This window comes from Ambystoma mexicanum, chromosome 6q (assembly GCF_040938575.1).
Source record: "Ambystoma mexicanum isolate Mex_15411 chromosome 6q, UKY_AmexF1_1, whole genome shotgun sequence".
NCBI lineage: Eukaryota > Metazoa > Chordata > Amphibia > Caudata > Ambystomatidae > Ambystoma > Ambystoma mexicanum.
The window spans coordinates 459,108,904-459,134,163 of NC_090937.1; the positions used below are offsets into that span (position 1 = coordinate 459,108,904).

The window sequence follows — 25,260 nt, forward strand, 5'->3', positions numbered from 1 at the left end:
GGTTTTTTTTTTTGTTTTTTTTTTTGTTCAGGCGAGATCAAAGGGAACAGTTATTTTTTTTTTTTGGTGGACCCCAGCACTTAGTTCAATTGATGTTGAATGTTCGGGGTTCTGCACTGTATTATCCACCACCTCAATTTTGTTTTTAGCTTCTGCCTGTTTAATTGAATCTGTCAGTTGATTGAGGGGGGAGTGAGGCGGAGGAACTAACAGCACACTGTCTTCCTGTGTAAGCAACACACTAGAAGTGGCTGCCCGCACAGGGAGCGCTGAAGTTTTTTCTTTGATGTTGCTTGGTGTTTTAGAGGTTTCGACTTTCTTGGATTTGATTGAGAATGGTATAGTTCCACCAATTGCTTGAAAAAACGCATTTAAGGTATTTTTTGGTCCTTTGATATTTGTAATATTTTTTGATTTTTTTCGTTATGGCACGAGGGCCTTTGATCTGTGATTTTGCGTTTTTTTTTTCCATGTAACAAATTACCTGCTATGCGTCGCTCAGTATCAATAGTGGACACAGCCATCTCCGCCTCCATTGAAACACCCGGATCAACCGAAAAATCAGTGTAAGAGGAATCCTTCCCAATTGTTATAACATCAATCACTGAGGGTTCATCAATCATACATATCATACATATCATACATATCACATTTTCAAAAACCAGAAGGACAGGTATGTGTGTGTTTCTGCTGTTACCTGCACACTTTATCATGTACTCAGAAAGCAGAACTTGATTGTCATTTATTTTTGAAGCCATGTTAGACAAAGTCACCGCCTGGGACACAATCCTGTGATCCAAAACTTCTAATAGTTTTACTAGAGTTACCACCGAGGTGTTGATGGCTGTTAAGGCAAATTCAACACCACGGGGGTAATTGGTGCATGTAGGCTGGCGAGAGCATGTCTTGATTTGTCTTGCAAGGAGTACATGGAGTGGGCAGGGCAAAAGAAGGTAAGCGGGAAGAAGGGACAGAAAGAGAGCGCACTACCTGATCCATCAAGGTTTTTATTTCGGCTAATTCTTTCATTATAGATATGGGAGACTCACACTGGCTTGCATAGATGTATATGCCTGAATTGTCTTCACATTCGATTGGAAACGGAATCGGGGATAAGGCAAGTGGCCTGTTAAATTTGGAGTGAACCCCGGGGCCTCTAAGGGAATCAAGTATGGTTTGATCTGAAACACCACGCGGTTGGAAATTTGTCATTTTGGTTGATTCAAGATCACCGTTCAGAACTAACCTCACGGGAGTGCCTGTTGTAGCTTCTACAGGCCTCGCGTCCTGCATTATGGTGATGTGATCAAGGGCCGGGGCAGTAACTCCGCATTCACTCGGGACGTCAGTGGCTGTAATGATTGTGTGTGTCGGGCCACTCATAGTTGGAGCGAAGTTACAGTTAGACTCATCAAGGCACGCAGGCATCTGTGATTTTAAATTGTACATAGAAAACGCCATTAGATAGCAGCGTTTTAACAGATAGACTCAAGATATTGATGGTATGTATCAAGGTTGGCAATATATTACAGGAAGGCCACACATATATCACAAACAGCGCTTACCCACCAAGACTGCAGAAAATGGGATTTGCGCACGGAACAAAAGCAACTCGCTTTGGCCGCTCGGTCGCCGCGGCAAAGCGGTACTTACGAGTATTTGCTTGTGTGCCCGCGTGCTGTGCGCAGGGAAACTGACTAATGTAGCTAGGCAGCCTGGGATTTTTCCAAGAGCCAACCCCCACAGATCAAGGCGGTGCCTGCAAACTATCACTCAAAGTCAGAAAACGCTCAGTGAATGCTGTTTGTTGATGGATGGTTTTCACTTTTGAAGTCCTCATTGAAGGAATAAAGCAGCAGCCAAACGAGAGGAAAGAGGTCCAGCTCACACGGCAAAGCGGTACTTACGAGTACTTGCTTGTGTGAGGCATCAACGTACTGACCTCTAAATTGCGAATTACCCCCTCTAGCGCCTCTAATAATTTGCTGTAATAATACTTTCGTCTTTAAGTCACCTTTTCTCTTCTCTACTCTTTCTTTTTCATTATTGACACGATTCTCATAGTACTGAGCCATGTGCAATACTTCTGATTGAGACTTCGCTTGCCAAGCACTCTCGGAGGACATAATTTGCGACTGGATGTCAGGCAGCAATCCACGCACAAATTTGTCCACGAATAATCTTTTCCTAGACTCTGTGCGTAAATCTTGTCCACTGAAATCTGAAAATACCTGTTTGAACCGATTGAAGAACTTGGTAGCACCCTCAGACTTCCCTTGGACACAGGCAGTAAGCTTGTCCCAAATAATTCTCTTTTCAGGAATTATAGTTTTCAATTTCGTAACTATCCTATCAGGCAAAGTTAGTATTACTTGAGGCGGTCTTTCGCCAGCTGGCCTTTCTGCATCGAGTCTAATCATGTTGGTCCATGTATCTCCTAACCCTGGTACATCATCTACAATTCTAATCTGTTTCCACAAGTCGACGGTCAAGAGTACAGGGAATAACCAATCAATATCACTTAAGGTGAATACCGATGATTGCAAAACAGACTCTACTTCTTTGTAGAACCCTGTCGGATTCTTCCTAATGTCGGGAATAGATTGCTTGATGGTGTTCACTTCCTGTCTCGAGAACGAGACGTGAACGAACTGTTATTGTTATTGTTATTATTGTTATTTTGCATTTATATAGCGCCTTATATACCATTGGTATGGTCTGAAGGCGCTGGTAGGTTGAACGCCCTTGGGAACCGAGGTTCGAGTCAGTAGAGAGGGTGGAGAGAGTCAAAAGGTGCGTGTGCGCACAAGGTATGTGTGCAGCTGGTGCGGGGTTAATGTGGTAGCTGCTTCTTAGCGGTAGGTGTGGTGGTTGAGAGGTCAGGAGAATGTGTACGCTCTGGCCGAATTTATCCAGTTCCAGAGTGGCTGCGTTAGGCCTGAGGAGAGACGCCAGGCTGGGGGTGTTAAACCAGCGGTGGTTACTTAGAGTGATGGGGAGTGAGCGGGAGATGTTGATATGAGAACAGTTATACCGAATGGTGTCATAGTATCCCTGTGTTCTATTTTTCTATTTGAGTGGTGGTGTAAAGAGGAGAGTAGGCGTGGGGTGTGGTATGATATATGTTGATTCAAATTTACGCACACCAATGCATATTATGTAGGTCATGCAATTTATGCGATCAGGAGCACACTCGCGCGTTCATAGTTCGTCTTGCGTGCTCTAGTTAATCCCTCATTTTCAGTGTGCTTCATGCATGCTCTCATGTATTCCAAATGCATGCATTCCCGTCGTCCCCGCGAATGCACTCCAGTCTGTCTATGCGTTCATCCGGTCTGCACGCTTATCCGGTCTGCTCTACACAGGCGTCGGCTCCACGCAGGCATACGCTCTACACAGGCATCTGCTCTACACAGGCATCCGCTCCATACGGCTATCTGCTCCACACAGGCATCCGCATCACATGTTCTCGTCCGCTCTACATACGATCGACTGCTACATACAGTCGTCTGATCTAGACACTCGATCGCATCCACACCCGTCAACACCCTTGGTCAATCCGCATGCTCATTGGATCTTCACACTCATCTGGTTTATCGACTTATCGGCACAACTCGTACGCTCTGCTCCTCACACTCAGTCAATTCCCAACACTCAGCCATTCTCCACACTCGTGACAACTGTGACACATAATGGGCAGGAATTTCATAGGCTTGCGCACCCGTTCCACTTTTAACTAACTAAAGGCTGTGCCACTTTAAATGTATGTTTGCTGGCCACAAACAGACTTCTTTAACAGTTTTTAACTTGTCAGTGACATGTTTTTCCTGCTGCCAGCTCTTTGGTGTGGAGTAGGGAATATGTAAGGGGAACACTGAAGTTAAAGGTGGGGCTCATGTTATGCACGCTCATTGATTAACCTTGGGAAATTGCACGGAGTTTGCAATAGAAAACATGTCCATTATAACCTATGCATCAAACAGCTGCCTAAGAGAGGAATAAAGGTTGTCCACAAACATCACTTTGAAACGGGCCTACATGAACCTTTAGCCTACCCTCAAATCACCTGTGCGCGAGGGGAGTAGTAGCACCAACGTAAGCAAGTGTCTGCTTTGCATACAATCAAAGAGCGTTTTGGGAACTTTAGAAAGACCGCACATTTTTATAGTTGATAAATATGCCTGTGCCAGGGATTCACTCCTGTAATTCTTCTGGGCACATAATGCACACTGGCATGCTTGCTGCTCGTTTCATTTGTGACTGGAAACTATCTATAAACCACAGTCAACTACACTCATTAGTACAGCTTCATCTTTCGGTCTTCGGGTCTGACTGTTCTGCTTGAGCAAAAGAGGGCTTCATGGTTCCCTGCATGCATTCTTTGCACAGCTTGAATCGTTTGACCCATCCCTGCTTTTGTAGTCTGACGAAAGTCCCCTGTTTGTACTTTCCAGCTCTTGACTCTTGCTCAAAAGAAATTGTGAACTGGGGGAGTTCTGGCGTGACAGCAGATTTTTGGAGACTGCAGGGGCTCTGTCCCGGCTAGCCCTGGCCTACTTAAAGCCCAGGCCACTAACAGTGTTGACCTCTTAACAAAGGCTAACACCAGATGTGTGTCTCATTCAGGGGGCACAGCGTCATTCACCACTGTACTGTATATGGTATGGTTCTATTATTTAGCAGCGTTTTATGTCTGGTAAAAGTATGAGAACGCCAAGCCCATGCATTTTTTGTAGAGTGGCAAGTGTACGCTGTAAGGGAAACACGGGTACAGTCCAAACTAGTACATCTGTTCCGGTGTCCCAATTTTTCTCCATACATTATCGGATTCTGGGCATTTTTTGAAGCCAAATCCGGTCGTTGTTAAACTTGAAGCCGAAACCTTTTATGGGTGCTTGCTGTAACTTTAAATCCACCACAGTGCAGTTTTCCGTGTCTCAGTAGTCTTGCCAACATCACCAGGCCCTGTTTTAGTTTTTTGAGCGGATGCCAAGCTGGACGGAAGTCGAGGGAAGACGTTTATACAGATTAGCCATGAAGGCCAGTGAGATTTCCTCCATTCCTGTGGACACACCGTGCACCACCCATCTTTATCAGCGTGCAGCTCGGAGTTCAGTGGTTTTCTTTTACAAACAATCTTTTTTTTTTTATTGTAAGGTTCTTATTAGCAACTGTAACTATGACAAACTGGCCAAAAATGCATGGGAGCGTCAGCCTTGTGCAAATGAATGCACTGATGCTTGACACGAGATTTGTAAATGTGCACATATTTGTTTTCGTGTAGCGTGCATCGTTTCAGAATTTATAAACGTTTGGATTTAGTTACATGAGTGTATTTTGATCCCGGTTGTTGTTATAGCTTTATAGACCTGCAGTGAGGGCTGTACCAGGCGTTATGGGCCCTGAAGACCGAGTTAATAGCTCAAGTGATGCGAGGGCCTTTAACGAGGTATGATGGACCATAACGCCCAGTCAGGCCTTAGCTGCAGGTCTATAAAGCTATTAGAACACCCTCAGGGCCCGATTCATAACTTGGGCAGTGAACGTGCTAAAGAGCACAATTTACTGCGTCAAATGAGGACGCCCAGGCTCCACCTTCTCAAGTGGGCCTGAGGCGTCCTAATTGTGCACGACAGTGCACCTTCAGGATTGCGCCTGTTTTTGTCATAACGGGCGCAATCCTGAAATCTCAGCAGCATTTTTGTAAAATAACAACATATTTGTTTTACAAAAATGCTTCTGAGAACACGGGTGTATATAAACCCTTTCATACACACCAAAGTAAGTAGCTGCAACGTTGAACAATACAACGTTGAAGCTGCTTGCGTTGTTGTATGTGAAAGTGTTCCTATACACCAAAACAAGCAGCTTCAACGTTGCAGAATACAACGTTGAAGCTGCTTGCTTTGATGTATGTGAAAGTGTTCACATACACCAGTGCCGGCAGCTCTGCTAGAAAAATGTAAGTAATTACAACCCGATTTGCGGGCTGTAATCAATCTGCGGGCTATACCAGTTCTTATAGCCGTCAGATTGACCAATCAACATTGCGAAACACCCGCTAGGGTGTTCTAATTTTGTTTAATGGAAGTAGAGATTTGCACTTTTAGGAATATAGACTTGGGTATGTTTTTAACCTCTATCTGACCATTAATAGAGCCTACTGGACCGAATCATAGAAAGTACAAACTCCTCCGCAGGTCTTTTTGCACAGCATAAAAAACAGATTCCCGTTTAACAAACTTATCCAAAAATGTGTTTTCTTTTAATGTATTTGGTTATTTTATAAACCTCTACAATTTAGAATAAGAAATTGCGTCCCAGGGTACAGGGAAACTGTAAGATATATCTTGGGCGATCTCCCCATTTCCTTCTAAACAAGGCAAACTCACGATATGTTTTATAAGAGCCAATTCGATCTGATTGGCTACTCGAATAGTAAAGTTGCATTTTCCGTTTTCAGCTTGGTAGAACCGCAATTAAGTCAATTAAGTCTTCCTTAGATATGGCCATCAGACCCAAAATACGATTCATTTTTTCTACAAAGGATGATAGTGAGCTCAAGCACCATAGTGTTAACTGGTTGTTCAGATCCACATAGAGAGAATTTGGTGGCGGCCTTAATATCTTCACATAATTATTTAAGAGGCGCCAGTGCCATTTTGCTGATTCATGTCGAATAAAATAATTCGGAATTGAGGTGGCCAGGCCCAACACTGTTTTTCAAATACCCCCCTGTAGGGTATCAAGTAGATCATCAATCTCATAGAGACATATGTCCAAGATATACAGAATACAGGGTTCAACTTTCAATAGATAGAATTGAATGACAGGTAACAAAGAGAAGCTGCAATATTTCCACATAATAATTCTCATTTGTGAGATTAAAGATCTTGTTTTCTCTTGCAGCCTTTCCTTCCACCAGGTCCAGGAATATAGGTCAGACAAGGTATAACCCAGGTATTTAATAGATTGTACCGTCTCAATATTCACCCCATCCGTGGACCAGTTATATCTACATACCCTTTTTCTCCCATCTGCAAATATAATTATATTAGATTTGGATTGGTTCACCCTTAGGTTTTCTTCAACTGCATAAGAGGAGAACAGGTTCATTTTAGTCTGGAGCCCAAACAGGGTCTTGTCAAAGAGTAATAGATCATCCGCAAATCCAATATAGTTGAGTTTCAGCTGGCCAAGTCTAACCGGAAAAAAGATTGAATTAACCCAACACCCTTCTATATCTGAGATATACAATTTAAACAATACAGCTGCAAGAGTGCAGCCTTGTTTCAGCCCAATTGCAGTCGGTATTGGATCTGTGAGAGCACCTTCCTTATTCAATCTCACTCTTTAGTTGGCAGAAGTGTGCAATAGGGCTATGAGCGACACCAGATGTACAGGAAACCCCATTAGCAAAAATGTTCCCACAGGACCTCTCTGACAACAGTGTCAAATGCAGCATTTAAGTCAAGGGCAGCCATATAGACTTGCCCTATATGTTGGTGCTTAGTATGACATTGAATATGAGATAATAACGTGGCATTAAGAGGGCATCCCATAAAATGTCTGAATCCAATTTGATATTTTTAGAGGGTCTCATTAGTCTTCATAAACTCTAACAACTCTTAGCTCTTTCAAAATGAGGTGACAGAAAACTTTGGAGGATGCATCAGTAAGAGCGATCGGTCTGAAGTTACTAGGCTCATTAATCGGGCCTTTCTTATGAATGGTAATTATAACCAAGATCTAGGTATTACTCGAGTTTGAAACACAGCATCAAATTTGTATTTCAAAATCACTGCCCATAATTGCGGATCGAATTTAAGTGAACAAGCCGGAATCCCACCCAGACCGACCGCTCTTGACACATTTTACTTCTCGATGGCCCCAACTGTATCTTCATGAGTCCATGGAGAATTAGCCAAAATTGAGTTTCCATAATTTGTTGCATTTTTTCTATCAAATCTCATTAGTATATCATATTTCGGCTTAATGTAGTTGACCCATACAGAGGCCGCAATAGCATTTACTTTTTTCTCCCTCAGTTACACCATTTATGGTCCTTAGAATAGCCCAGATGTTACGGGTGTCACTTTTCAACAAATAGTACATCATAGTTTGGTTGTCTTGTAAGAGGAACTTAGCTTATAGGTTCTTAGTGGCATTTTTGTACTTTTGAAGAATTCCCTTTTTTACATAGAAGTGCTCCTCCCTATCAAGATTAGAATTATTCAAGTGTCTGATCTTTTAGATTTTTGTTTTTTTTTAAATGGAAAATCTCTAAATTAAAAGTATACTTATGCAAGTTAGGTTAATAAGCAGGCACAGCCTTCTTTGCCAACTCCATTACGTGGAGATTAATCCTATTTGACAAATGTGCATCCATATGTGCCGAATCATAGTTTGACAGGGTCATCATGCTCTCCATTTCAGGGTCATCTTTAATTCGCCGGATAAGCTGATGACAAATCGATGAACTCCATCTCACAGACAATCCCGGTCTGTCCTTTTCAACTAACTCCAGTATTGGGTTTGTTTTATAGCCCCAATTACCTAAACTTAGCTTTACTGAAATTGCGTGATGATCCCCGTATCCAAGATCTTTGATTAAAATTAGGTCGGAAATTTTGTAGAGTGAAGTGGACAAGAAGAAATGATCAATATGGGATTTCAACCCACCTCGAGACCATGTATAGGAAAACAATTTATCTTGCGTGGAAACCACCTGAATATCCCAATTCAGGAAGAAATCCAATCCACCCATTTTTTACCATTCCTAACAGTGGAAGCAGAAGACAGCGGTTTCTGACCCATACTGTGCCCAGGGAATAGACCTGTTGAGTTGAAGCCCCCCCCCCACCAGAATCCCCACATGCACATGACGAACTAGTGCCCCTTCTAGAATTAAGTCCTGGGTGGCTACAAGCTCTTTGAATGATGTGGTTATCTTATTCCAATAGATGCACAAAATAAGGATTGCTTTCTCATATGCCTGACATGAGGTCAACTGTACAGCTATCACTGCAGCGTCTTTATAAATAAGCTTCAAAGCTATCTTACAAGAATTATTGATGAGGATGGCTAGCCCACCAGAGGGCCTGCCCTTCTCACCTCTACATGCAGGTTGTGTATAACATCCAAACCCCTCAACATTAAAATGAGAAACATGATTAGTCTCTTGTAGTAGGATAACAGCTAGATAACTGGTAAAATTTGCTGTACCCCACCAACGAAAGAAGTTTGCTAAACCACAGCTATTCCATGATAAACACACAAAAGGAACTTCATTATGGTAAGGATTTGGGAAGGGCCATAGAAGCTGGGCTATCCGCTTTTGTGGACACACTATTGATTCCACTGAATGCCGCTGCCAAAGCCAACAGTTGTCTGATCATATCCTCATTGATCTGTGGGAGCGGACCCAGCTCAGTTTTTGACTTTTCAATTGTGTCATGGGTACGGCGCGGAACTGGTCTGTGTGGCGCCTTTGGCGTTATGTACAAAGTATAAGCAGTTATCCTCCCAAGATGGTGCCACTTCCCTCGAACACTGTTTCAGTTTTCCGACTGCATCGAGAGGCTGTGACTCCTCCCCGTCAACATGGAAGAGTATTTCCGGTGTCAACACAGACCGAGCAGCGCGTTGCTAAGACTATCGTGAGCCTCGCTCCGTGAATAACTAGGATCCTTTATTGAAATCCCTGACCGCTTTGCAAATTTCTCTTCTTCCCTCTTGCATTCTAAATCTCTATCTCATTTCCCTAGCGGGTTTCCCGTGGACATACTCCCTGACCAGTCTTTCACGGTTCCTGTCTCGGACGTAGTCCGTTCGTAATTAGCCTTCTAGTAAGTAGTTCGCCTTATCCCGACACTTCCCTCTCATTGTACCCACCAATAATCACTTTTCCTCTTTCTGAAATTAGCAAAGACAGATTCATTCCCAACCTGGCACTACATTACCCAGATTCCTTTTCAACCGCTGATGTTATGTCTTCTCGCTGAGGTAATTCTAGCACTTCTCACTCCTGGGTAGGCACGCTGCAGATATATACCACATTCATAGCTAAACTGGGCTATTCCATTCTTACCTTTTCCTCATCTGTTCTTAGAACGAACGGTGGTGTTCCGGTTACCTTTTTCGTATGGCAGAGTGCCCGAAACCCTTGCTACCAACACCTAGAGTCCTCTAGAACTCCGCCCAAAGTACGGTCTCCATTTCTTTCCTGCTTCTGATTTTCTCATATTGTAAATTCAGAGTATCCTTACCTTTCTTGTTTACATCAACAGTCGGAGGCATAAACACGGACACAGACAACCCAGATTCCATAGTGCTTCCTGTTGCTGTCTCTCGACTCTCGCTAGCCTTTACAGCCATCTCCTGGGACCCTCAACGATCCCCAGCTACCAGGGTTTTTTTCCCCGACCAAGGGTTTCCCTGGCACCTCCACTCTACGCCTGTTTTATTAGGCTGGGAGAGGGAGATTCAGGTCGATCCCTAATATCCTATAATATGTGTTAGAAGACAAGGTAAGAGAGTCTGTTGTTATTCTAATTGCCTACACTTGTCAAGACCACCTCTGCCTTATATTAAAGAGCCATCCGCTCTACTTGTGAAGGAGCTTGAAAGATAACAAATTGTCTCAGGAATAGCAGGTTTTTCCAAGAAGGATTTGGCCTCTTGCTCATTTTGAAAAATAAAAGGCTTCAGGCCTATGTATTCGAAATTCTTCCTCTGTTCCCAAACCAATTTCATGATCATCATTGAATGAAAACCGCAAATCATCCTATTATTATGGTTTGTGGCTAGTCGCACCCAGTCAATATCATCTGAACAAAGCATTATTAGAGAAGGAATCGTCTGAAAGGCTTTTAACAAGAAAGATCTGTTTAGGTTAGATTTACCATTGACCTTGACATTACTTTCCCATCCTATGATCAATGGCATCTCTTGTCTTAATACACCGTCAGGATTACCCACATTTTCCATGCCATTCACTACTATATTACGTTGAGGGGTTAATTCAATTCTACTAGGATTCTCTGTAGGCACTTGTGTTGCCTCCTCCACTGTGCCTTGGATTAGCATAACACTATTTTCCTTTACCGGGACGTTCTGGTTCGGTTTTTTTCTGGCCCTTCACGGGCTCTATAACCGTGATAGATTCTGATACTTGAGCATCTTTGCCTAGTATTACCATCATCCATGGCTCACCCATACCTTCCTTTACAGTTGGGTCCAATTTATGAATCCCAGTTCCCTCCACTCTTTCTTTTAGATTTTTCAGTGGAATTATCTTATGTACCATGGGATAAAATTGTGAAAGAGTGGATTGAAGTACCCCACTCCCCACACCCGAGGATTCAGAAACACATTTTATAGGATTTTTACTATCTCTGTGTTGCCTGGTATTACTGGCAGCAACATTCCCAAGAGCTTTCTTCTTCAGGATCTGGTTTTTCTGAGCCTTTGGCTCTACCGTTACGCCTAACATATTGTGATCTAGTAGAACCCTCGATTCCTCATTGAGTTGAGATAAATCGATGAAAACCTCATCCTCATGAATAACAATCACCTCTTGGGGTAGTGACCCATGAGTATCCTTCAGTACCTCTTTGGCCTGCTTTTTCTTAAGGGAATTAGCTTTAGCCCTTCTCTTCTGTGCTCTCCCAGCTAACCTTTTTTCCCTTAGAGTAAGCACCACAATAGGCTTTTCTATCTCTTCACCCGTCTCATATCAGATAATTGGGGGCCCTCTTCTATGACACACTCTTCAGAGAGGTCTATCAGATCAGTCAGAGGAATGGGACTATCGGGTCCCTCACGATCCAAGTGCGGCTCCTGCCGAATGGTGCATCTGGCCGCCACTGTCTCGTGGACCCTAGACACTGCCTTAGTTCTTCGATGTCCCACCATTTTTTCAGAATCGAAATAGCAACCTTAGCTGTCTCCTCATCCTTGAAAGGCAGGTGTTCAGTTTGATTGTATTCCGCCTTCATCAATTTGGGAGCAGTAACTTCTGCAAAAGTTCTCATTTCCATATCTGCCAATCTTGGGTCACCAGGGATTTGGATAAAATTATCCACCATAACTTTCTCTTTTTTAGACCTCTCGGTCAGTGCAGCCACAGCATCACATGTAAATAATAGTCCCTCAATGCGATTGGTTTTACATAAGAGGTCCACCATTGTGGCCCTCAGAATACCAATCTCACAGTGTGTCTGGTCATGTCCTTTGTCTAATAGCTCTAGGATTCTCAACAGCACCGGGAAGTCCATTCCTAGTGATGGCCCATCCAAAGTGTGAATTTCAGAACGAGCATCAATTGAGGGAACCTGCTTGTCTTTCTCATTGAGATTGGATTGAAACTCTTGAATATCAATATTCATTTGATCATTTAAGGCAGTTTGGGGGCTTTTAATTTTGGTTGAACTCACCTTAGGTTTTATTTGAGTATCGTCAATTGTTAGATCAATCTGCCCCTAATCCCCCACATTTTCCTTATCCACTTCTTGTGACTCCATGGATAGAGGGAATGGTTTCACTTTACTTTGAGGTGGGTTACTATATGTAAACACATCTTCACGGCCCATAGAGCTGTGATTCACTGGGGTAGAAGGGCCGAGAGACAGCCATACTCTCTTCCCTAACTCGGCTTCAATTGTAGGACCCAACATTGAGCAGTGCATCGTATCCTCTTTATATGACTTGTTACAAACACTATTCATGCCATTAGATATCTGGAACTGAGGTTCCTCACCATGTACCCCTGTAGACATATCAACGTTTGCAAAATCTATCATTTCCTTTAGATTGAATTTGGTTGAGGATAGGATCACATCATGACCCACATTTTCTTTATGAACCATTGATGTTACCAGGTTCCTAGGTATGAAACCCATTTCACCCAGGACCCTTTCCTTAAATTCGGGCAAAGAGATTTCTTTACCACTTGCCTCTCCCACTACCCCACCCAGCAAAGCTGTTGGCATTGCAGCTAGGTCTTCAGGTAGAGGTAAAACTATCTCATTACCAGATATATGGGCATTAGTACCCCTTGGATCATTTAGTTTTCTCCCACTTCTCAATCCATTGACCATGATGCTAGAAGCTAACCCAACTTAAACATTTGTCCTCGGGAGCATATGACAGGAAATATAGCAATCTTGGGTAATAAATAAACAGATGAGTCAGGGTACGTACGAGTTACACACCCCAAGTATATTTACCCTCTTGTCAGCCTATCACCAGTTTCACAGCAACCGAATTCTGAAAAATAGAAGCCTACACCAGTTATATCTTATGGTTGCAATGCTCATTAGCTACAATTCCGCTAACAAAGAGCAATCGACTTATAGAAATGTGGTAAAGTAAATACCCGCCGCGCAGCCGAAACAGCCAAACAGTCACTTCCAGGTGTGCGTGCAGTGCGTGTACACCTGTTATTTTATCCTTTTTTGCACACGGCACCAATGAGCCAGGGGGCGGGGCCAGTAATTCGAATCTAAAACGAGAACAAATAATGCTTCAATAAAGCTGACGAGCCCAGCGCAACAAGGCACATATATATACGCGCGAGTACACTCAGCGCGAGTCTTAACTGCTACAAAGAAGTAAAAGTATTTACTCAAGGTCCTCCTTGACACTCGCAGCACAACGCTAGTTACTATGTCCAAAATGAAAGCTGTACTTCCTCTTGCCGATGCAGGCCACATTAGTCCTTTAGCTGCAAAGTACACTCCAACCAAGCAAGTGGGAGCCGCACAGCAGGACCAGCCAAACAGTCACTTGCTGTCTCTACCGGGTAAAAAAATCTGTGGGCGGAGCTCTTTCCTTGTTCCATATTGCTTTCTAGCCCTTTCTTCCTCCCACAGTGGGGGCTATCCCTTTAGTTATAATATATCAAGTTACAGTTTAACTGTAATAGGGATCTACGACTAGATTGACCGATGGTTTTGGTCCTCTGACGATTTAGTTGATTTATATGGTCATTTATTGTTATTATGCTAAAGAATAATGTGATTATTGTTTTCCTGTAATTCATCAAAAAGACAAAAAATTGTATTTGTTTTTTTTTTGCTTTTTTGTTTTATTGTTCAATATGCATTTGTTGTTTATCTTTTTCTTTTCATTTCTCGATTAGATGATACTAATTCCATCTACTGTGCAAACAATTAACAGTGTTGTATCTATATTTTATTTTTCTGTTTAGGAATGAAACTAATTTGGAATATATATCTATTATTATTCTGTCCATTGTTGGTGAAATCAAAAAACCAATAAATTTCATTTAAAGACTACTAAGCTGAAGCTATTTTTTAACCTCGGTTTTTGTTTTGTTGATTTAACAAAAAATACTTAAAGGGAATTGAGCTTACGCTTTGAAGCTTTGAATCCAAGTTGCTTTAAAATAATATTATCTAAAACACTCCGACATTAGGAGAGTGTGATTAAAAAAATCTGTGGGCGGAGCTCTTTCCTTGTTCCATATTGCTTTCTAGCCCTTTCTTCCTCCCACAGTGGGGGCTATCCCTTTAGTTATAATATATCAAGTTACAGTTTAACTGTAATAGGGATCTACGACTAGATTGACCGATGGTTTTGGTCCTCTGACGATTTAGTTGATTTATATGGTCATTTATTGTTATTATGCTAAAGAATAATGTGATTATTGTTTTCCTGTAATTCATCAAAAAGACAAAAAATTGTATTTGTTTTTTTTTGCTTTTTTGTTTTATTGTTCAATATGCATTTGTTGTTTATCTTTTTCTTTTCATTTCTCGATTAGATGATACTAATTCCATCTACTGTGCAAACAATTAACAGTGTTGTATCTATATTTTATTTTTCTGTTTAGGAATGAAACTAATTTGGAATATATATCTATTATTATTCTGTCCATTGTTGGTGAAATCAAAAAACCAATAAATTTCATTTAAAGACTACTAAGCTGAAGCTATTTTTTAACCTCGGTTTTTGTTTTGTTGATTTAACAAAAAATACTTAAAGGGAATTGAGCTTACGCTTTGAAGCTTTGAATCCAAGTTGCTTTAAAATAATATTATCTAAAACACTCCGACATTAGGAGAGTGTGATTAAAAAAATCTGTGGGCGGAGCTCTTTCCTTGTTCCATATTCTACCGGGTACGCGGACACCTGGTATTTTATCATTTCTCGCAACGGCACCAGCGAGCCAGGGGGCGGGGCCAGCAATTCGAATTCAAGGTCCTCCTTGACACTCGCAGCACAACGCAAGTTACTATGTCCAAAATGAAAGCTGTACTTCCTCTTCCTGACGCAGGCCACAGTAGTCCTTTAGCTGCAAAGTATGCTCCAACCAAGCAAGCCGCACAGCAGGACCAGCCAAACAGTCACTTGTTGTCACTTCCAGATGCGCAACAACAAACTGTTTACTTGTGCAGCAGCGTGGGGGTGGTTCTCCCCGTTGACCCTTGCCCACTGGCAGCACCTGCTAGTTCTTTTCTCTGCATCACATTTCTCTCACATTTCCCCGCAATATCTGTCGTTCCTTTTATGACGGGTGTAACTGCGTTTGTGTCGTGTTGCTACTGGCATCCGGACTCGCATCGACTCTTTGAGTGCCTGGCCCGAGCACAGGTGGGTGTACTGCATGTCGTTTCAGGTGTTTTGCCACCACGCTCTTTGACAATGGTTAAAGAGCCGTTGAGAAGAAGTTTTCAAACTTCCATCTAGTTACTGCACAGTGTAAGTAAATTCCAAGAAGACTCGAGGACAGGTAAGTGAACCAACGACACCCCGTGCAAGATGGAGAGACACAAGTCCTGTTGCAGATAGCCACGGCAGTACTGGTAATTGCCACACAGCCTCACAGGCTTTTACTGGTGCCTGCACCGAAGGCTCTTCAGGTGTGGCACCAGGTCCATCGGATCTGAGGTGACACCTGAGCATCAGAAACCTACTTAGCATGAGGGTCGCCCACCTGCCAGTCTGCTCCAAGGGGTTCAGTGGCTGTACCGCAGAACTCTCTGATGGTGCATCTGGGTCTCAAGCACCAAGCTCTACGCTGAGCAAGCCTCCCCATGTCTTGCATAAGGTGCGTAATTCAGCACAAAGCTTGCAGCAAAAGGTCGTCTCAGGTACCCCATGAAGCTATAAGAATCAACGGCTCAGCCCCCACAAAATGGTGGCAAGAAAAGGCACAATATCTGCTTACATCAGTATGATACCAGTTTGGCAAAAGCAAAAAAAAATAGAAATCTCTTGCTTTGCAATCTTTGCCTTCTTTGTAATCTTTGTGCTTGTATTTCATCCGTAGAACAAGCTAACGCTGAAAACAGGAAAGTCAAGCAGAGATATAGAAACTGTAAAAAGCTTAACATTCCAATTGTGAATTATCTATAATTAGCGCAGAAAAGTTGGGTAGCCCATTATGCTTCTACTTTTAAGGACTCTGGGACGATAGGGTTGCCTGATTTTCCTGTGGATATATCGGAGGCCACTCCATGGACCTGTGTTCTAGCACCTTGAAGCGTCTCTTGTGCTATATGGGATTACCAATAAAGATCTCGGACCAAATAACTGGACAGAGTGACAAAAATATGGCGAAGTGCTACTTTATTCTCAATTTAATAAAGTAGGGTCAACTGGCAGATATTGGACTGATGCATGCACACTCACACACAAGCTTGATTACACAGAGATTTTATACCCTAATATACGTCATCCTTACGTGGCAAACTGTGAAACCTATCGACGGTAGGGATTGGTTAGGGGAACATATCTACTTATAGAATACAAATGGGTTAGTACCATTGGCTGTCTCTTATCTGTGAGGCACGCCTCGAACTACCTATAAATACATATAATACTGATTATAGAAGCCAAAATGGCAGCAGATTGGTTTATGCAACTTTGTATAGCAGGTTGCCCCATAGACCCAATGATTGGGTGGCATTCCCACCCAACATTGGACTTTCGGCTCAGCTAGCAGCATGTAAGTAAAACGAAACCCAGGTGCTTCAGTCAAGTAAGATTACACCCACTTTCCCAATTAGTCCATCATCTCGCATCAGTCCGGCCATGAGCCAGAGTTTCACGCTTGTAGTTGACCTTGTAGCCTACTCTCTGTCCTGGGACAAGTGTGAGGAGATCTCAAATGTGTCCGTTTGAACCTCCTATTTAATGCTATTTGATTTAATTGTACTGGGTTCATTGCTCCTCTTGGCCTCTAGAGACTTGCTCACTCCATCTTGTAGGAGCCTCATTCATTGTTAATTGTCCAATACTCTGGCTCTTGCAAATGTTTTCTTCTTCTTTAATCTACTTTACTCCTTGAAATAGCATTCTTGATCCCAGGCTAACATAGACTCGTCTTGATTTGCACACAAAGCTAATTCTCCACCGTCTCCTGACTCTGAAGCCCTTGTCTGTTTCTAATGTAGCTGAATTGAATCTTTGCACGAGTCGGCGTCCATTTTCCTATCATGGCCGCCCTTGCCAAGTTATATTTTCCTCCATAATGTGAGAAACCTGAAGGTGTCTCGCCCGCTCGTCCTCGGGGATCTGTCATCCAGGTGACCAGCACGCGGCCATCGCTTTTGGATCCAGTTTGTGGGGGGTGGACCATTGGGGGAGGAACCCCTGGGTGAGGGGTTTTCAGGGAGTGGGACGCCAGATGGTGAGACATGGTATCGCCTTCCCTGTAACACCTATCTCCCATCCTACCAGGTGGGATACTTAGGAACTCAAACCCCCCCTTCACAACACGAACACTTTCTCACAGACAGCTCGCTATGAGAGAAAACAGACTAACAACCGAGCCGTATACCTGACATGTCCCAGTATGATAGTCAGGCAGGGTCAGGCAATTACTGACCATCATACAGACCTGACTTCCATCACATTGCCCCACACAGATAAAAGGTGGAGCACGATAGCACACTCTACAAGGCGAAGCACACAAGGACACAGCAGTTCCAAGATGGCAGTACAACACGAAGCGAAAGACAGCAAAACAGAAGGCGTTCGCAAAGAGGGAAGTGCCATTGACCTTTTCGATGAGGAACCATTACTTTTGCAAAGCCTCGAGAATAGAAAGCGTAAGAACAGGAAACCAGGCTGAAGAATTGTGTGTTGTGTACGGAGGTACCCAGGGCTCTCCCGCGTTGATAATCAAGGTGGGGGAGAATCGACTGCTGCTGTGGTACTGTCCTTGGCTCCTACAACAAATCTGCGCCAGTGAAATCAACACAGCCGGTGAGTTGGGGAGGCCAATACCAGACCGGTCTGTGTTGAAGCCAAGGTTGCAAGCAGCAACATTGTATGGTGAAGGCTGAAGCAAATAGTGTATGAAGCGTATGTGATAACCAACGTGAGTAAAATTGGACAACAGATGAGTGATTGAACTTTGAAACCAAGATACGATATCTTAGAATGGTCCGGCACTGCGTGCATGCTCATTTGAAACTTTCTGTAAGGTAGCCAACTGAGAGGTGGCAAAAGCGAAAGAGTGACAAAGGATTGTGAATTGAAGTGGTCCTGCAACGGGTCAAGCAAAATCCTGTGCACAGTTGAAAGTCTTCGATATTAATAGAGTAAAGAAAGTTGATGACAAAGTAGAGGAAGTTGGTCCAAGCCCGATCGAGGGAGGTCAGCTGAGAGCTTTTGGTTAAAGCATGTTTGTGTTAAAGTAACTTAAAATTGGTCCGAGCCCGGTGGGGGGAAACTGATTGATTGAATATTGTGTTGAAATGGATCTGAGCCCAGCTGAGGTGAATCCGGGCTGAACCGTGAATCACCTGAGAAATTGGATACACAAGTTAGATACATGAAAATCCTATGAGCATTGCATTCAAGGGGATGAATATTGAATCACCTGAGAAAGTGAGTATGTCTGAAATTCTAAGAGGAAAGGAACTTATTGTTTGTTGCATCAGGCGCTCTGAAAGAAGAGACTTTTAAAGGTAAAGAGACTTGTGCAAAGAAGGCCCTGATGCTAATGTTTGAACTGCACCCTCGTGCCAGAGAAGCCAAAGACTGTGCAAAGCTCGAGTGTGCCACCTTCTCCCGTGCTTAAAACGTGGGGAAGGGAGACCAACAGCCTGAATATCCTGACATATGATGTCTTGAACACTTTTCTTTGCATAACATTGTTTCCCACACTATTTGTATTTAGAAGTAAGGATTGGAAATAGGTTTATAAGTATAGGCTTTTATTTTGAGAAGACAGCACTAGGACTGCGTTATTATTATTTGATGGTCGTAGCTTGCTCCCATCTTTAGATTTAGGATTAGATAGGCGTTTTTCAAACCCTTTTTGAAGTTCAATAAACAGCCTTGAGCTGTAGTCACTTGTGTCTGTTTTACTGTGGATACCATGCCTTCCTTAAATGTGGTGTCAGGAGTGGGATGTGACTCAATTGAGACAAATTGGGGAACCCTAGAATTCCAGAAGCTTGGTCATAGAGCCTCCGACCCTTCTATCGCCACAAAAGAGTTCATAGTTTTTGATATCTGTAGCAGCAGAGAAGCTACTATCCCTCCAGGAAAAGAGTAATGATTCTTCCAGACTTCGTTTTGATACCCCCTCCTGGGTGTTATATAAGATTGGCTCCAAAAGCTGGCCTGACCTGGAAGTTCGGTTTAGATGCCCTTACGGGCGTCATAGATCCCGACTTCCGGTGAGACATAAAGGTTCTCTTACAGAACCATGGCGAATATCCATTTGAAATACATTGTGGGGACAAAATTGCACAAGGAATTCTTGAAAGAGGTTTATTTCCTAGTTTTACAGAGAGTGAACCGGAAGATACTGATAGATATATCTTAGGCTCTGGGGAAGCTGATGATCCATCTACCATTGAAGCAAAAAGGGAAGAAGAAACAACCATCCTTTCCGACCTAGCCTTCGCCCTGTGAAATGATCCAGCACTCGCAGAGGCTTTCTTGCAAGTGATTCCTGAAGGAGGATTAGAGAAGTCCCTTTTTCATCCTAAAACGGGGGTTTCTGTACATAAAGGAAATAACGACAGAAGGTCTAAGCAAAGCTGAGTTAGTAATCCCCAAAACCCATCGGAAGATCGTACTAGAGATTGCGCATTCCCATTTGACAGGGGGACACTTGGGACAATCTAAGACCCAGGCACACATCAGTGGGAAGTTTTACTGGCCAAGTATCCATGCTGATATAAAGAACTTTATTCAGACATGTGAAATATGTCAGAAGACCAGTACCTCCTATTCCCTTGCCTGCACCTCTGAATCCTTTACCAATAATAGAAGTCCCTTTCTCAAGGATTGGGTTGGATATCATTGGACCATTGGACACCTTGAGACTGGGTTACAAATATGTCCTCGTATTCATCGATTACGCTACCAGATACCCCGAGGCATTCCCTAGGCAGAACAACACCATCCAGCAGATTTTAAAACACCTATTACCATATTTTTCCACGTTTGGTTTTCCCAAGGAAATTCTAATGGATCAAGGATCCATTTTTATGAGCCACCTTAAGAACCTCCGTTTACCATCCCCAAACAGACGGATTGGTAGAAAGAATCAGTAAAACCCTTAAAATGATACTAAGAAAGTTGGTAGCTAAGAATGGGAAGGACCAGGACCGCATGATCCCCTGGGATATATTTGCTGTAAGAAAAACCACTTGGGCGTCCACTGGATTCTCTCCATTTGAACTACTTTACGGCAGAGAACCTAGAGATGTCCTGAATATGCTCCGGGACACCTGGAAAGAAAGAGAAGAGGCACCCATTCCCCTTTCGCAAACAGCCACCAGATTGCAAGAGCATATGAAACCTGTTCGAAATCTAGTCTATACTCGTATGGCAAAAGCCCAAGCACAACAAAAGTCTATCTACGACAAAAAGTAAAACTTAGGATCATTTTCAATTGGACAGAAGATACTAGTCCTCTTACCTACCTCGGAAAGCAAACTTGTCTCAAAGTGGCAGGGGCTGTATGAATTATTAGAACGTACAGGAACCTGTACCTATACGATAGCCTAACCTGACAGGAAACCAAAGACCCATCTCTACCAGTAAATCTCCTAAAAGAGTGGAAGGAGGTTCCCTCCGCCGCCAATGCCACGATATTGTCCTGTTTGTTACCCGAAGAAATAGATAATTTTGAATTTATTCCCCAAGAGCTGTCTAGTCAACAAAACAAGATTTAAAGGATTTAGTTACAGCATTCCCCAATGTATTTTCTGACAAACCAGGAAGAGTGCAATGCACTTAACACGATATTAGAACTCCCAAGGGAAAAGTGGTGCATCTGAAACCATCTAGACTCCCGGAAGCCCAAAGATAGATAGTGGTTGAGGAAGTGAACAAAATGCTAAAGGTGAATATCATCGACCCCTCTTGAAGCCCATGGTCCTCCCCTAGAGTATTGGTCACAAAACCTGACCATTCCTGGAGGTTGTGCATACACTTCTGCCAAGTCAACGCCATCTCTGACTTTGATGCCTATCCCATGCTGCGCATCAACGCATTGATCGATGAACTCGGAAATACCACCTTCCTATCAACCCTAGACTTAACCAAAGGGTATTGCAGGTTCCAGTGCATGGACCTGATGAGGAAACAGCTTTCTCGATGCCCCTCAGACTATTCCAGTTCAAAGTCCTCCCTTTTGGCTTACACAGGGCCCCTGGCACTTTCCAGTGACTTATGGACAGAATATCACAGCCCTACTCTGATTTCTGTGGGGCTGATATTGACGATGTAGTAATTTATAGTAAAACTTGGGAATACCATCTTTTCCATCTCTTTACTGTTATGAGAGCCCACATAGAAGCCAGCCTAACTGCCAGCCCATCCAAGTGCAAGCTGGCCCAATCAGCCTTGAAATACCTTGGCTTCTTTGTAGGGAATGGTAGTGTCCAGCCTCAACGTGAAAAAGTGAAAGCCGTCCTAGACACCCCCACACCTAAAACTAAGAGAGATCTCAGAGCATTCTTAGGGTTAATCAGTTATTACCGTCGGTTTATCCCTAACTTCTCAGACAGAACAGATAGGCTGACAGACAAATTAAAGAACGCTGCACCCCAGAACATTCATTGGACTGATGAGGACGATGTATTTTACAACAACTTAAAACAAACCCTGTGCCAGACCCCATCCGAAAGGTAGTAGATTTCTCGAATGATTTTGTGCTGCAAGCAGATGCCGCCTTTAGAGGACTAGGAGCAGTCTTGTCCCAAATTTGCGATGGATTGGAACACCCTATCTTATTCACTAGTCGCAAACTCTTCCCACGTGAAAAAAATTACTTTGTGCTGGAATTAGAGGCCCTTGTCATCAAGTGGGCCATCACCCACCTTAGATACAACCTCCTAGAAAGGAAGTTCACACTCGTCGTGGATCATTCTCCATTAGTATGGGTTAACCAGCAAAAGGATTCTGACCCTCGAGTCCATGCAATGGTTCTTAGACCGGCAACCCTACTGTTTCGCTGTGGAACACCGAAAAGGCAAAGACCAAGGAAACGTAGATTTCCTTTCTCGGTTTCCTTGTGAAACAGATGCGGCTACATCGCATAGGGGAAGGGTATGATAGAAACTTGAAGGTGTCTCACCCGCTAGTCCCCGGGGATCTGTCATCCAGGTGGCTAGGACACGGTCATCACTTTTGGATCCAGTTCCTGGGGGTGGACCAGTGTGGGAAGATCACCTGGGCGAGGGGTCTTCGGGGAGTGCGAGTGGGACGCCGGATGGTGAGATGCGGTATCCCCTGTTCTATACACCTTTCTCCCATCCTAGCAGGTAGGATACTCAGGAACTCAGCCCTCCCCTTCACAACACAAACACTTTCTCACTGATAGCTCGCTATGAGAGAAAACTGACTAACACCAGACCTGTATACCTGACATGCACCAATACGATAGTTAGGCAATTACTGACCATCACACACACCTGACTTCCATTGCATTTCCCCACACGGATAAAAGATGGAGCACGAGAGCACAATATGAGCGAGCTGAAGCACACGAGGAAACAGCAGTTTCAAGATGGCTGTTTAACACGAGGGAAGGTCCCTTGATCTTTTCAACGAGGAACTGTTACTTTAGCAAAACCTCGATAATAGAAAGCGTTGGACCAGGAAACCAGACTGAAAAATCCTGCATTGTGTGTCGGAGATGCCCAGGGCTCTCCCGCATCGATAATCAGGGCGGGGAGAATCGCCTGCTGCCGTGGTACTGTTGTTGCTTCTTACAGCAAACCAGCACCAGTGAAATCAACACAGCCGGTGAGTTGGGGAGGACGATACCAGACAGGTCTGTGTTGAAGCCATGGTTGCAAGCAGCAACATTGTATGGTGAGCTCTGAAGTGAACAGTGTTTGAAGCGTATGTGATAACCAACGTGAGTAAAATTGGACAACAGATGATTGATTGAACTTTGAAACCACGATACGATACCTTAGAGTGTTTTTCCGGCACCGCTTGCATGTTCACTTGAAAGTCTCTGTAAGGTTTGCAACCTTGAGGTGGCAAAAGTGAAAGCGTGACAAAGGATTGTGAATCGAAGTGGTCCAGCAAAATGTTGGTTGCTCATGTACCGGCCTTGACGCGGGTGTCCATCGTGCGCCAAAATGCTGTCCAAATTCCTTCACGATCGAGTAGCTAAACTCGCTCTTGGTCGGCCACCCTCTAAATCACTGGCGCGGTCGATGGTGCTGTCATCGGAGGCCGAAACCTAGGGGCACACCCCTGGAAAAAAAACAAAGGCGGAAGAAATGGTCCCACTCGACGAGCCATTCTTCCTCATCTCGAAAGAAGAGGCGTCACCACCACCATCGGGACTCCCGATTCGTTGACGGAAAAAGGTAAGCCGTTGGGGAGTGGGAGGATTTTAAGTCTTCTGTTTCAAATGTTCAAAAAGCTGAAGTCAGCGCGTTCAACACAGCAGGCCTTGCAGCCAAGAGCAGCGCTCAGTATTTCCGATGCCTCTCGTGCCCCGGTACCGACAACGTTGGCGCTGATAAACCTTTCGACACCGAAAGAGGTCCAATGGGAGCCAGATCAACCCAGTGCATCCAAGGATGTCAACGCTACAGCGTCTCGACGATGGACACAGGCAGCCACCATATCGGCGCTGACAGACAAACCTTCAATGTCGACGGTTGTCGATAAAACCTTTACACCACAACCCCGTCTGAGTTCTTCGATACCATGGCAGGTATCTTCGAAGCCGATGACCAGGGGGATGTCAACCCCATTTACTTGGGTACAGGAGGCGTTGATTATTTTGAGGACCACAGCCAGCTTTTGCAATTAGCTCAAGGCTTCCATGACGCCAGTGTTTTTTTTCATTTATTGGTTATTTGTAGTCCCCACTATTCAGCAGAATTGTGTTTCACGGCACATCAATACAATGGGTTGGGTGGGTGGAAAGGAAGAGGGAAGGGGGAATGGAAAGGACAAGGGGATAAAACAAAAAGCGTTCTTAAAAGGTCTTTTGAGGTATGTCAATTGTGAATCGAAAGAACTAAACTTAAGGAAGAAAATTATGATAAAAGGTTTGCCAACTGTATGGCCGTCAGTTTCACCTTCTGGGCTTTATCAAGACAATTAAATATTTTACATAGACGCTATTTAGTGCTGCCTCTATAAATGGGGAGGCAGACTAAGGCATTGAGAGAGATAAGAAAGTAGTCCCATGATTTTCCATTGCACAATTGGTAACACAGAGACACATGTATGTAATTAATTCCATTGCATTTTAAATCAGCATATATAAAATACAAAGCCAAATAAATGTAAAAAAGAAAGAAGAGAAAGAAAATTATAAAACTAAGGTTAGTAAGCCATTCTAAGCTGCTGGAGAACATCAACATATGTTAGCAGAATAACCATAATATATAAAGACCTGATTTAAGTCTGTTTTTTGCGGAAAGCCTGTTAGTTTTCCCTTGTATTCTCAAATTTGCGCTAGCTGTGCGCTTTCTTTGCCTTCTTATCTATAAACATGTCATCAGACCTAAAGGAACCATAAATCAGTAACTGAATTGTAAACAAGCTACATGTTGTAAAAGCAAAATCCAAAATTAGGTTATACAAACTGTACCTCTGAGTCGGGTGCCTAAGATGGCCAGGATGCCTGATTCGGCAGAACACTCTGCCTCCTATGAGGAATGAAATACTGCTATACGAGTCTATGTAAGATGATACATTCATGGTAGGACAATCCATTAGAAGGACACATTTCTTGCCCTCTACTAATGCTCATTCTAATGTATGTGCCTCCCATGGATTCCTCAT

The 25,260-nt window shown here is 43.4% G+C and overlaps 1 protein-coding gene across 11 annotated transcripts in view; it reads left to right on the forward strand.

The window, feature by feature from the left end:
• Nucleotides 1-25,260, forward strand: part of TBCK (TBC1 domain containing kinase) — a 2,754,978-nt gene that overhangs the window by 2,375,162 nt on the left and 354,556 nt on the right. The gene's annotated exons all lie outside the window — the stretch shown is intronic.